Genomic DNA, 10,339 nt, shown 5'->3' on the forward strand with positions numbered 1-10,339 from the left:
CCGATGGGCCTTCAGCTGGGGAGTCTACCTCACTAAGCAGGCTTTAGTGAGCACCATCTGTGGCTGTTCCTCATGCACAGCATGTTCTCAAGGCACACAATAAAGTGTTATTTGTGTAAGAATATGAAGTTCTCCCTTTTGCCCCTGTATTCCTTGGCTTTCCCTCTCAAGGAAGAGTTACATTAGAAGCTTCTTCGATCCTAACCACTTTCATCCTCCTGCCTTTGGTTTGCTGCGGAGCAGGGTGTCTGACTGACTCGGTGCTTGCATGGATTTCCTCTCTGTGGTTGGTGTTCCTGTTTGTCCTCCAAGTGTCTCTCTCTCTCCCTTTTAAGTAGTGAAATCCTTTATCTGTCCCTTCCTGACCTCCCTGTATGTATGGCTTCTGGGCATCTGCTTTACTTTTGTTCTCTGCTCTCCAGCAGCCGTCCGTGTTCCATTGGGCTGCAGCAGCCGGGCATCGCTGGCTCTGCCTCTGCCTGTCACCCCGACTGCTGCTGCCACCCCACAACTCCAGCACAAGCGGTGCAGACTATGGAGATGCTTGTTCCCTAAATTTCAACTCATAAAAACATGGTGTCCTGCCAGTCAGGAGCCTGGGACCCCCAAATATTTAGAATCCTGCTGTCCCTCCTGCTTATCTCGTCAGAAGGCACACGCAGGAAATTTCTATCTCTGTTATTGAAAAGTTATATGCGTGATGCAAAGCATCAGATGGCACATGCTCTACATCCTCCGAAAATGCACTTTCTTTCAACATATTTAATGAAACACAGTCTCTAGGATTGTTTGTAATTAGGACAGAACACATTTTCACTGAGGGTAAATTAGTAAAGGTAAATTAAGGAATATGAAAAGGTTTCTCTTCTATTCTCTGCAGGCGCACACACGCACAACGCTCACAAACACACCTAGGGGAAAATGCCCATCTCCGATACATCGCCAAAGCGTTTTGGCTTCTGTGCCCCCTCTACTGGCTGGCCCCCTTATGTATCTGTATTAACAAACATACTTCAAAACATTATATTGAAATTATTGTTGACGCTGGAGCATTAAAAAAATTGGCCACACTAGAATAAAAATAACTTCTCTTACCAATTCTGTGGAATGGTAATTCATAATAATTTGTTCCAAATACATATTTACACTCAATTTCAAAATGTTGAGATAAGAGATGTTGAAAGCTGACAGAGCCATGCAAAAACTCCTAAAGATAAGACCATCTTCAAAGCACAGATGTGTGTGGATGGGAGGCTGGATTAATTTTCTTTGTCATTTCCAACTTTTTGATGTAAAAACTTCCTCCTTTTGTATTTTTCCCCATCAAAACCAAATTATGTAAACTTATTCATAACTCTGTATGCTATATACATCCAAACATACACATGTGTATATTCAAAGACAAATGATAAAAAAATACAGAGAGATAAAATTAAATATTTGATACAGGCAAAAGCATATACAGAGGGAAAGAGATGGCATAATAAAACTTAGATAATAGTTCCGCTAGAGCCATGCCCAGCATTTTAAAGACCTGTACTGAAACCAGCACAGATTTTACTGACATCAGTGACACTAGGCTTTTCCAGGCAGAAGATTTGAACAGGAAGGCAAAGCCACTCAAAGCATGTCCAAAGCCCTGCTGATCCACTGGTCCCAGGTTTCCAAGTGTGGAACAGGACCAGAGATGACCTGCAGGGCCAAGAGGACTGGAAAGTAACATCTGTAGATCTAAAAGCTTGAGCTGGGACATTTGAGAGAAAAAATAGATTGTCCCACTCACCAAGGAGTCTTTTTGACTACTGAAAGAGAAGGTGCGTATTGTTCAAATAGATGAAGTACAGTTTAATTCAAGATGTTGCATGTCAAGAACAAAAGGTATGTTTCTTGAAAAATGTACATAATTGGAGGTAGCTGTTCTGCAGCTTTATAATTTTAAAAACAGCAGAAAAGCTAGAAGGAAAATAGAAAGCTGATGGCCTTGAAGGGAAAATGAGCTATCGCCAGCCGGGAGTACATGTACAAATCACGAATGGGACGGACTGCTGAGGAACGTGCCTTGAGCTGTTCTATTTTCCAGCATCAGTCTCATCACATGGTTATGACAATGGGAAGATGCCATCAGCTCACATCCCAGGCAGCAGACCAAGGACTTAATGTTACAACTTACTTTAAAAGCTATTTGACCAATCACACAAAGCAAAAGCATACTGACAGTAGTTCTATCCAAGCACTAGAAGCACACATACCTTCGGTTAAAACAATGCTTGCTTATTTCAAATACAGTATCTTCTTGTAAGCCTTAAAACACAATGCACAGAGCTCCATTATTAAGCTTAAAACTTCCTAATATCTCACTAGATATACTTTTCTGCAGCTTAGGGAGTCATGCTAGACAAGCATTAATACACATTGTTCTATTTGTCCTTACTTTTCTACTTTTTAAATAATTTTTCTGCTGACCTATCTCATGGCTGCTGCTTAGCTCTAATCACAGTTCTGCTGTCTCTGAGGCCTGCCTTGTGCAGCTTTCCCAAAACCCTCAGATTTTATGGATTCCCACACGAGCAACCTCCCTAAACTGCTATTGTTCATGTCCCTGTGTGATACTTACTGCAGACAAGGCCCATGGCCATGGCATTATTCTCAGGGAATATTTTCCACATGACTAGGTACCTGGGACTATACCTCTGGAAGATAAAGATACTTCTTTGCATTGATAATGCAAATTAAAGCAATGATGCTGTGATCTCTAAAATAAGCAATACACAGGCTAATTCTCCTGAACTTGACTTAAAGTCTCTTGTGGCTCCTGCAAGCACAACCCCTCCTCCCCTGCACTCACCCTGCAGCATACATGGCTCAGCTCATCACCAGTCTGGTATTATTTCAGAGCCCCTTGTGGTTAATTCATGTAAACAATACTAAAATAATAAAAATGGGATTTTTTCTGTCCTCTGGCCACTGCAGCAGCCAGGGCAGCCAGGGAGCAGTGCACTGTAGGCATGTGTGGAGTCTCTCAGAGAACCCCCCTGCACAACACCTCCAAGTCCATGTGTCCTGCCCCGGGCAGGAGAGGCTTGCCAAGCCTGTCAGGTCCTTCTCTCCTCAAAACCCCATCACCCACACAGAAAATGCCTTGGCCAAAGCGTTCAACAAACCAGTGCTCCGAGGCCAATCTGGGATTTTTCTGGCATAACAAATCCCCCTCAGAAGCCCTTTTCTGAAGCCTGTAAAGCCAATGCAGTTTTATGCTGAATTGTCATGTTCATCTCAAGCCCAAAAAAGAACATAATTTCAAAAATTGCTGTTATGTGACTGCATCCTCTGGTGAAGACTGCTAGCCCTGTTTGGAAATGGCAGCCTCTGGAAAACACAAAGTCATGCCTAATGTCCCAGCTTCCAAAGGCTCTGCTTAAAAGTTCGCAGTGTGCGATGCAAAGCTGGGCCCCTCAGCTCATTCAAAATACTAATTTCACCTCAAGATACCGATTTCACTTTAGGATACCAAAACTTTGAGAGTTAAAGCACATTCTCAAAGCATTGGAGTGATGACTGGTGAGAGTCTGTTCAAAGTCTTTCTCAAGCTTTTATCATGTTTTGACATTATCATTTTTCAAGTCAGAAGTGGCAGAACCACCAGGACGGCTGACCCAGCCCCCTCTCTCCTTACCAGCTGGCGCTGATACCATCACTGGTACAAAAGATACTACAGTCACATCATATCTTATCTTCCAGGGCAGGGTGTTTACAGACTCTTCACTTGCCTTACTGTATTAGCACATGCCAAGCTGCAAGACAGCTCCTGAAAGTGACTGTGCTTTCCATCCCTTCATTTAGGTGTCAGCATTTAGTTTCTGTGCTTTTTCTGGTCTTTTCTTTTTCTCCTTCCGTTGACTCTTGTTGTTACATTGCCAGTGTATAAATCCAGTTCCCCTGGAAATTATTAGCCCCTTATTGCTAGGAAAAAGGAGAGTAGTCTCTGCTCTCTCTCTTGCTACCAGCACACATGACTGCAAATAGATTGAAGGGGCAGATTTATTATACAGAAATATAATATTTTTTACACATTAACTTAATAAGACAAAAACGTGCTTAAAGGAAATTTGTAAAGGTGCTTTCTTCCTTTCAATTTCACATATGTATTTTTCTGTAAAGAAAGCATATAAGCAATGTTATATGAGTAATGTTCTAGATAATTTTCCTATGACTCCTCAATATTGCCAAAGCAGGTTTAAAATATTATTTTAAAATGGATAATCAGTGCCTGCTTGAACATACCCTTCTTCATATAGGCATAGCTTTGTAAACTGACTAGAACAAGGTCTCATTCTTCATACAATCAACACTATCTGGCCAAGATTTTTGGCATGAACTTTGAGGCACAGCATTGTAACATTATCACTCATTCCCATGGTTTTCATTCCTTGTTCCCGTCTGTCCCAGCATTCACAGTCAGGCAGCTGTGACTTGGTTTTTACATCAGTTCATTGCTGGCTCAAACAGAAAAAGGGTGTGTTCTAATTATGTTACAGATTTTAATAAACCGCAACATGTGCCTTGGTGTTGTCCTGAACCAAGATGTCATCTGCAGTCCAGCCCTAAACTTCCAACACACAGAGACTTTCTTTGAAGGTCTCTTAATCTAACTGTCTCTGAACCTTATTAGCATGTGAAATGCAAAAAGTAGGAAAAGTGATGAATGAACTCTGACCGCTTGTATATGCAAAGTAGAAGGCTGTGTGTATCGCAAAGGCTGATTGTTGCTTGAAAAAGTTTAAAAAAAACCCAACAAGCCAAAACACCCTGGCCAGATACAGACCAGGCTGAGAGATGAAAGATTGCACATATTAGAGGAGTTCTAGGTAGGCCATGTGTCTTAGTCCAACCTACTGTACACGACTGAACTTCCTGGAACAGGAAAATTATGCTATTGCTCTTTCCTATGTAGTGCAGCATTTGGACTCATAGAGCTGCCCAGGGGTGACTTATTACTCCTGTTTGCCAGCAGTTGCTCCCAAGGGTGCTTGAGCAGAGAAAAGGGTCCAGTATTATGTGCCTGTGAACAGGCTGGTAGCCTTTTATATAGTAAGCCTGTGCCATTGAATCCCAGACCAAAATCTCTGAAGAGGGCAGATTTTTCACAATTAAATCCTGATGTGGAACAGAGCCTCTAAAAAGGTTGTGCTAGTCTGTGCAGTTGCTTTGCAGACAATCATGGAGCACAAAAATAAAGGCCTAGTTGTTTGTGGCTGATGACTCTGGTGAGCCATCAGTCAGAATCAGGTGATCCAGAATTAAGGCAGACACCCAATTTTCATGGCCTTCCATTTTGGATTCACACTATAGTTGTCATTTTAATCCTTTTGAAGGGTGGCAAAAAGACGACTGGAGGGTTTGTTTCTTTCCCTTCCTTCTTAGAGATTTTTAGGGGTTTTCATCACCATGAAATCTGAGTACCTATTTTCTTTTTGCTTTTCAGAGGAAGAGAAGGACATAAGTATAATTCTGGTAGGAAGTTAGATGGAGTCAGCGCAAGGAGCTCCTAGAGGAAGAGCTGATGGGAGACAAGGACTGAGAGTGGGTTCAGAGAAGAGCATTTGGTAGGAAGCTAGGGGCTAGCTGGAAGCCACAGGCAATACTGTAATTAAAGCACATCCTGAGCAGCAGCAGTGGATCGTGCTTATGGCCACAAAGGAAGGTCCTGTCATGGAAGAGATGGCACCAACCACTTGTGTTAGGTGACCTGTGCGCCTTTTTACTCACTAGTCTCTGCATGAAGGGGGTAGTTTTTCTTGGAATGACTCACAACCCACAATTGCCAGCTAATTGTGCCTTCAGTTCTGGGCCAGGAGGAGGAGTTGGGGGAGCAGTCCCCAGGAGTGTGGGAGGGAAGGTGCTGCTAGGTCATCAGACACAGGCCTTTGGTAGGCAACTGCCTTTTATCTTCCCTTTCTGTTCACTGAGCTTAATTTACCAGGTTTTTGTCTCCTCTGCTGTTCTAATCATTCATTTCTTCATGCTTCCGTCAATTGGAAACCTTAAATAGCAAGGGTACAGGCATTCATTATCAGTTAGTATTTATCTCTTCTTGACTGTGATGCATTTTAGATTAAATTTCCTTTCTGGTCTTTTCCTTCTCGCACGTTCACAGACAACAAACATATCGCTCCTCAGAGAGAAGGAGTTTAAAGAGTTTTCTTTAAAAATAAGAGGAGAGGTGAATTTTTCTCTCCTTTCTGGAAAGATCAACATTGCCAGGAAGATGCGGTTTGCTTGTCCTCCTGGTGTGGTAGGGATGAGCATCGCCACTGTGCCTGCAACATTCCAGCAGAAGTACCCCAAGGCTGAGAGCTTCCCAGGCTCCTTTCAGGGTTACCAGCAGGTCACTGCTGCTCTGCTCTACCCAGGGCCCAGTGAGCCCCAGCACGCCCAGAGGGACACTAGACAAGCTCAGTGGATGGCCAGAGAGAGGAGTCTGGACAGTGTGAATGAGAGGACGACTTGACCTCCTTTTTGCTCCTTCTTGGGAGCAGAGAAGAAGAATGGGCTGTGGTTAAGATGAAGATGAGTAAAAATATTTCTGGGTTTAGCAGGACTGTATTGTGCTGGTGTTTCTCATGGGCCAGGGCTGATCAGAACACATTGCTTGTCTTTCTCTTAAGCACAAGTCAGTTGAGCATGTTAATTTGAGATTGAGGCATTTGGAGTCAGCATTAATTAGAGCACAGCCTCATATCCCCTGGACTGCATGGAAGCTGATGTGACAACAGACCTAGGTCTTATCTCTTGGCACTAACCCTCTTTGGTGATATTATATTATGGTACACAACAGCAATGTACCCATAGCAACAACAACATAAAGCCCAGATCTGTTAACCACAAAGCACAACCAAGAATCATTTTTTAAACATTTCTAACTTGCTTTCAGTCTGGTTCCTAAGGAAACAAGGCTTATGTGAACTGATATCTATCTACTCATCCATCAGTTTTCCTCATCATCCCTGCTGCTACTTGCAACACCTTTTGACCTTTTTAACCAATTTCAAACAAATGTAGTGAGAGATATTTAAAAACTGCCCACATTTAGTGTAAAACTCTTAAGGAGATGGAGAAGTGGACTCATTAATGCTTCTAGTAATGGAAAGACAATCATCACCTCCTTCTTTTGTTTGCTCTGCAGGGATTTAGGAGAAGCAGTTGGCCAATTTGAGTAATGTAGGTAGCTGCCTACACAGCAATTTCTGCATGGCTTCTGAAAAAGCCACAAAACACTGGTTTTTGCTCAGTTGCTGGGATAAATAAAGGTAGAAGACCTGCAAAGGGGCTGGAGTTAGCGGAGAATTGGCCCGTGAAAGCTGTTAAGGATAGAAGGACATGAACATGAAGGGGATGCAAAATGAGCTGGTCATGCTGGTTTTGGAGGTGGAGTTGAATATAGGAAAATATGGTGCAAGTTTATAGGGAAGATGCAGCAGAGACACAGAAAATAACCCCCTAGAACAGATCATCCCTCTCCTCCACCTGCCTCAGATTCATTCCCTTGCAGAATTCCACAAAAATCCTCCTATTTGTGTAAATGACATCATCACAACAACTAGTAGGAACTACAGTTGTTGCAAAACAGGATTTGTTGTCAGGATTTGACTGCATATTTAATTTTCCATCTTGTATGTGCTTTGAAAGCTCTTGAAAAGCATCATCCCTAAATATTATAAGTTGGCTGGAGTTCAAAACCCAGGAGCAGTTTAGGCCCTTTGGTTTTTTTACCTTTTCTTCCCCCACTCTCTCAGACTCATGTAGTGAAAATAAATTACCTGTCAAATGAGTATATGCTACTTACTTTGCTAGGAAAGTTCTGTAGAGTTCTTAAGATGATTGTTAATAATTACATGAACATATAAATATATAAATATTAATATATGTATATAAATATTAGAGGTAGGTAGGGTATTGGTTGAGGTTTTTTTCAACAGCACTTCTCCACGTGGCTCTGAATGGTTTCAGGAGGAGAGAACTGGTTTGCACACATTTTCCATCCATGAGTGAGGTTTGGTTTGACAGGAGACAACTTGAAGCAAAGACCGAAACACCAAGTGTGTCAGCACTGGCCTCCTCAAGGGTACAGTCTCTGCATCAAGAACAGCAAAGGCTGATGAGTTTTGTCTCCAGAAAACCCCAGCCACAATCTCTGAGTATTTATGGAGATAAAACATGAATGGTAACAGAAGTAGGAAACAAGCACATAGCACCCCTACCTATTTCTGGGGGCCTTTGCTTCTTGTCACTGGAGGAGGGGACTTTGGGCTATTCCAGGGGGTTTCAAAAACAATGGAGTGTAATTGTGCCTCCCATGCTTTCATTTTATAGGTGTACATATATCTAGGGGGAACAGTCCCTGGAGATAGGCAGCCTTTTAATGTTGCATTAAGAAAATCTAATGCTTTATGCACAGGACACAAGCAGCCCGAAGGGTATTTTGTTATCAGATCCCTTTGCAAACATTGAATAACCAGCTGTCACAATGAGCTACAGGGGAATACAATCAACCTATGTGATTGGGATTTTTCCAAACCTCAAGTAGATGGTGCTGCAAAGGTCCAGACTACCTACAAATAAAGTCCTCCAAGATTTGTGTGCAATTTGTGATCACACAGTGGATTTCTGAGAAGGGATTTTGCCATGTTTGGGAAGGAAAGGTCCTTCCCAAGTGTATATTTTACCCTCATAACTGACATAAAAAAATCAAGCCAATATATGATTGGACAGAGATGGATTCAACTCAGAAATGGTGTGAGGAGAAACTGATATTTAGCATTGTTTACCTTGTAGGATTGGGAACGGATCCTTGCTTTGTCCAAGCAATATGCTGTAAAGCCCACAAGATGGAAAAAAAAACCCTCTTGATTTTAATGAAAAACAAATCAAAACATTTCTTTGCTTAGCTTGGAATTTTTTTTCTGTTGTTCTGGTATGCACATGTTGGTTCACTAGCATCATTATTTTTGGTCACTTATTATTATTCCTAAACCCCATGAAGGTAGAACAATTAAAAAATAATAATCTGTGGATTCCCAGTGAATTTCTTCATGGTGACAGAAAAATGTGTAGGTCTGGTTTTGTGTTTACCAGGCACGTTTCTAATTCTCTCACCCTGTAAAATTGCATAAAGTGTCCAAAGCCATTTTACTTCTCATAATTCTTGAAACAGCTTGAAAGGAAGGTCTAAGTCTCCCTTGCCTACTGAAGTTCCCCTGACTTCATTATTGCTGCCCTTAGTGCTGACTTGCATTATTGCTGCCCTTCCTTTGGCTTGATAATGCACACTCTGTCTTCAGCACAAGGAAATGCACAAATACCTTCAATGCAAAAGGGCAGAGTGTAAGTGTATGAAATATGTCCATGTGAGCACGCAACCCTGCCTACCTTTGCTGAAGGTACTGATTTAATGCACTCTTTATGGTTATTCTGCAATAGCTGAATGGGCCATAAAACCAGTCCCACTCGCCAGGAAGCCTTCACAATTGTCTTGCTGTCCAATACCCACTATCTAAAATTAACCAGAAAATAAACAGCATCATGCACAGATAGAGACTCCTTGACTAGCCAACTTCCTGTGCAATCAAAATATTTCCCTAGTTTTGTTCCTTTACACTCTGTTCCTTCTTCCTCTTCTGCATGTTTTGTTGTCTCTTCTGAAATGTCACGACAGCAGACAGCCCACAAAAAATCAGTGCGTTCTCTTCAAGCACTCAGAAAACTTCTCTTGCCACGATAATTAGTTTGAATTAGATGACTAATCATAGGGAGTTCTGCCTAGAGCAGGAACACTGTGAAAGGGCTGTATAGAAATGCAAGTGTAAGTGAAATGTGACTCACAGTCACACTTGGACTTTTTCTGCAAATGTGTCAACTCAATGCCTTTTTTATACATTAGTGATGGTGAACTTAGCTGCTCAAGTACAAGAATAATCTAGCCTAAAGCCACATACATGTGCTTTGTAAGGTTATTCAGCACCATGATTTGGTTTATTTACCTAATGTCTGCTTCCTCTGCTCTGAATAGACCCCAGGGTTTGGAGAGTACAGCAATGATATCCTAAAACTTACAGTGAACCTGAGGTCTTGGGCCATGGAAAGAAGAGCTGGGATTCAGGAGCTGTGTGTGCTCTGTTGTGGCACAAGCTCACTCTGGTTGTACCTACATGGCTAAGTTAAACAGCAACAGGAAACTCTCCACTGCAGTTGGTTGGTGGGGCTTGAGATTGACTTTATTAGGTCACTTGAGTCATGACCAGCACAGTTTTGCCTTCCAGATTATTTCTGGGCATATGTAGGA

This window comes from Ammospiza nelsoni, chromosome 3, assembly GCF_027579445.1.
Source record: "Ammospiza nelsoni isolate bAmmNel1 chromosome 3, bAmmNel1.pri, whole genome shotgun sequence".
Taxonomy (NCBI): Eukaryota; Metazoa; Chordata; class Aves; order Passeriformes; family Passerellidae; genus Ammospiza; species Ammospiza nelsoni.